The 4,541-nt window shown below is 38.1% G+C and overlaps 2 pseudogenes; one reads left to right on the top strand and one right to left on the bottom strand.

The window, feature by feature from the left end:
- On the bottom strand, positions 1–2,385 carry LOC114078332 (annotated as a pseudogene).
- A 42-nt stretch (positions 2,386–2,427) lies between these two features.
- LOC114078442 lies at positions 2,428–3,073 on the top strand (annotated as a pseudogene).
- The last annotated feature ends 1,468 nt before the right edge of the window (positions 3,074–4,541 follow it).

The raw sequence follows: 4,541 nt of genomic DNA, 5'->3' as shown, positions 1-4,541 counted from the left end.
TCTCAGTTCAACATGATTCTTTTCATACTCGAAATATAACTTTAAGAGTCCAATGCCAGTGCCCTGTGCTGACCCAATGGGTCAGAATTACACAAAAGATGTTAAGTGGCCAATACAAAACTAAAAATTGTCTATATATTCCTCCTAAATTAGTGGTAGTTGAAAACATCATATCTCCATAAGTATACTAATATTCAAAGCTATGAAAAATGAGTACTAATTTTATATATTTTCCTTGACTTAGCGATAACTTGGACTGTACATGCAACTCTCTGCATATTCTACTAGGTTATCCGGTTGAGGTAGACGAGTGGCCAAGCCTGTTTAGCAACAAGAAGTGAACATAAATACTATATTTGATAGATACATGTTGAAAAAAGAGTGATGAAGTTCTCCAGTGACAAGATTGTAGAGGCGAAAAATACCAAGTTCATATGCTTTGGCTGCAATGTGAGCTGAAATCTTCCTTATGTTGGCAAATGGTGGGTATATTAATCCCTTCTCCAAGTTCTCTTGACTTATTTCTGCTGCTAAAGCTTCTGCTGTTCAGATGAAAGAATTTGGAGATAGAAATGTAAGATTTTACGAGGATTAAAGGCACCACCTTAGTGTAAAGGTATCAAGGATTCCAATTCAAGGAAAACGTTTACAGCAACATATGCACAGAAGTTATTATCAGAAAAAAATCGAGAGATAGAAGTTGATCAGAACGCGAATGCACCAGATATTATCTTAAATAGTAGAGCAACATTTTGCACAACTTAAAGGCTGCCAGGAGCATGTCATCATGAACACGAATAGAACCAGATATTATTAGCCCCAGACCCAAACCAGGGAAGATGTATGCGTTATTTCGCTAGAGAGAAATTGAATACCTAATGTTATGAAATTTAAATGTATTTAGGAAATATGTAAAGCCATATGTTTTGTAACATTTCAGACCTGACCAGACACGAAGACGTTCCCCTTGTACTCAACTGGAGCGAAAGGTCTCCCGCTAGCAAAAATGGCCCGCCCCAGTATGGATATGGGAAAATTTTAGAACTATAAGAAAACAGAACATTTGCGAAGACGAACATTGACAGAGTAATACCAACTTCACACATAAAAGATGGACTGTCCAATTTACGTCTAAAGTTAACCCCAAAATCTATGCTTATCATCATATTGCAAGGTAAATCAAAGCATATAGTGGTATATAACATTGTAGATGTATTCTAAATTAAAGCGGAACAGAAAGTTTAGAATGCATCTACAATGTTATCAGCCCTAAATTCTGTTAAAGAAGCAAACATGTGTCGTCTTATGATTGTATCTATCAATTACTTATATTCATAGTACTATCAATGAGAAATGCAGAAAACGATCAAATATATTATCTTCCTCTACTCTCTTCTTCCTTTCTCTATTCTCTTCTTCCATTTTCAACAGTCTAGTGACAAGTACATTCACCCTTAAATCTATGCTTACTGTCTAATTGCAAGGTAAACCAAAGCATATCGCGAGCGTATGTAACATTGTAGATGCATTCTAAATTAAAGAGTACTTACGACCAACTAGCATGCTTGAAAACTTAAATCTCCAGTGGAACAGACAATAGATAGAACAATTGGAACATATTAATATGGCTGACAATAAATGCAGAATTAACATCTTACTTCAGCTGCTTCTTCTTCAACAGGTTGCCTGTCATGCCACCACTTGGCAAAGGGGCAATATTTCTGTCTGATCTAATTGACCCATGACCCTTCATACCAAAAAATATCAACTTCGTTTTCTCCACAATTCTGTTCTGTGCTTCCCTTATTCTCTGTTTCTGTCTCACTTTTTCGAATTCCTCAACCTCCTCTCTTCCCTAGTCTCGTTGGAATTTTTCACTGGCAATGGAGTTGTTTGTTTAAATCGAACAGCCTGAGAAGGTGGGTGAGGACACGAAGGAGGAGGAAGCAGACAGAATCGTGGCTCAGAAGGTGGAGGAGGGGACGAAGGTTGATACCGATTTACTAGCGGAGAGAACAGTTCCTGAGACGGTTGAGTAAAAGACGAAGGAGGAGGAGGAGAAGGTGGAGGTGGGCACGGTGTCGGAGAAGGTGGAGGAGGAGGAGGCTGTGGATACAAGGAATCCGGCGGAGGCGGCGGCAGATATGGATGTCTCGACAGTGGAGGAGGAGGGATGAATTGGTACGAGTATGGCGAGCCCTCGTTCACCCGATAACCCCAATTCTGCCTGAACTGAGACATCGGCAAATTGTTATGAGGCGGCGGTGGCAGCAGCGGCGGCGGGAATGACGAAGAAGTTAGAATTCTACAGAACACTTTTTGTTTTGATATTGTGGTGTTTTTGGAAGTTGTAGACACTTATAAGAACTTAACTCCCAAGAACATTATATCAAATAAAAGTGTCAGGCTTTGTAGATTTCTACCTCTTGGTCATTTTTACCATCGCATAACAATTCGCTATCATCATCATGTCTCAATTCAGGCAAAATTGGGGTTATCGAGTGAAAGAGGGATTGTCATATTCGTACCAATTCATCCCTCCTCCTCTAATGTCGAGAAATGCATATCTGCGGCAGGAGCCGCTGCTGAATTCCTTGTATCCACATCCTCCTCCTTCTCTTTCATTTCCTCCACCTCTCTGACACCGTGCCTACCTCCAGCCACTTCTCCTTCGTCTTTTTCTACACCGTCTCAGTCACTGTTTTCTCCGCTGATAAATCAGTATCCGCCTCCGTCCCTTCCTCAACCTTCTCAGCCACGATTCCGTCTTCTTCCTCCTTCTTCGTGTCCTCACCCACCTTCTGAGACTGTTCGATTTAAACAAACAGCTCCATTGCCAGTGAAAAATTCCAACAAGACTAGGGAAGAGAGGAGGTTGAGGAAGAAGAAGGAATTCGAAAAAGTGAGACAGAAACAGAGAATAAGGGAAGCACAGAACAGAATTTTGGAGAAAATAAAGTTGATATTTTTTGGTAGGAAGGGTCATGGGTCAATTAGATCAGACAGAAATATTGCCCCTTTGCCAAGTGATGGCATGACAGGCAATCTGTTGAAGAAGCAGCACCTAAAGTAAGACGTTAATTCTCCTCTTGTACACTGAAGAAATTCATATTCATCACCTTGTCAGAATTGAAAAGTATGTTTGGAAATTACTTGCTCTATTTTTTGTTGGATATTGGGTTTGAAATACCCAATTCTTTATTTTGAGAATACAGATGTACCATTCTTGATTCGATTCCAACAATGGAAAACAACTGAGAATACAGATGTACCATTCTTGATTCGATTCCAACAATGGAAAACAACTGAGAATACAGATGTACCATTCTTGATTCGATTCCAACAATGGAAAACAACTAGACTAATTTCAGTCTCATTTATAATTGATTGATGAATGATTTCACCTAATAACTCGAAAATCTATTTGATACTTTTTTTTTATTTTAAAAATGAGAGTTAATTAGTTGAATTTTAAACCTTAATAATTTGATGAAAATATATTTAAGAAAGACCTATGACATGGTAAGCTGGAAATTTTTGGAGGAAGCACTAATTTGATATGAATTTCCTAAAAGCTCTACATAGTTGGTAATGATATGCGTAACTTCACTATATTTTACCGTAAAAGTAAATGGTGAAGGGAATGAACTTTTGTTGGCAAGAGAGGTTTACGACAAGGGGATCTAATGTCTCTACTCTTCTTTGTCCTAGTAATAGAGTTTTTGTCGAGGGTCTAAAAGTGAATGAATACCTGGCTTTCATTTTCATCCAATGTGTAAGCATCTGAATTTGACTCATTTAAACTTTATCGATGATCTAATGATATGTTGTAAATGTGACACTAGTTCTGTGGCTAGAGTGATGGAAGCTTTAACTCATTTTAGTGAAGCAACGAGTTTTGTGGCCAATGTAGATAAATCTAACTTGTTTGTAGTCGGAGTAGACCATAGGAACTTTCGGACAATTTTTAGGATTGACTGGGTCCCTCTAGGACATCTCCCCATGAGATATCTTGGGCTTTTATATTCCTCCAAGAAGTGGAAGAGAGTGGATTTTCAACTTCTGATAAATAAGATCATTAGCCGATTAAAACTGGTTATATCTTATGCTGGTAGAATTTAAATTGTGACTATCGTTTTGCTCTCTATACATAGTTTATAGGGGTTTGTGTTCATTCTACCCCAAAGTATTCTCAAGGAGGTTGATAGAATTTGTAGGAACTATCTTTGGGTGAGTAATGAAGAGATGAGGAAAGTATCGCATAGGAGAAAATTTGTTGTCCAAAGGAGTTTGAAAGGTTGAATGTTAAGGGCTGCAGTAATTGAAATATTGCATGAGTAGGCAAATTGTTATGGCAGTTATCAGAAAAACAAAAATATTTTGTGGGTGAAATGGGTACATGAGATCTGTATAAGGAATGATGATTCCATTAGGGAACATATTCTGCCTCTAGATTGCAGTTGGTATTTGAAAAAGTTAAATATACAGTCGAACAACAAGAGGAACTGGTATTTACAAGGGAGGTGTAATCTAACTTATTA

The sequence above is a fragment of the Solanum pennellii genome, chromosome 8 (assembly GCF_001406875.1).
Source record: "Solanum pennellii chromosome 8, SPENNV200".
Classification (NCBI taxonomy): domain Eukaryota; kingdom Viridiplantae; phylum Streptophyta; class Magnoliopsida; order Solanales; family Solanaceae; genus Solanum; species Solanum pennellii.
Note: the sequence above shows the minus strand (reverse complement) of the source record. Positions and strands in the feature narration are given on the sequence as shown.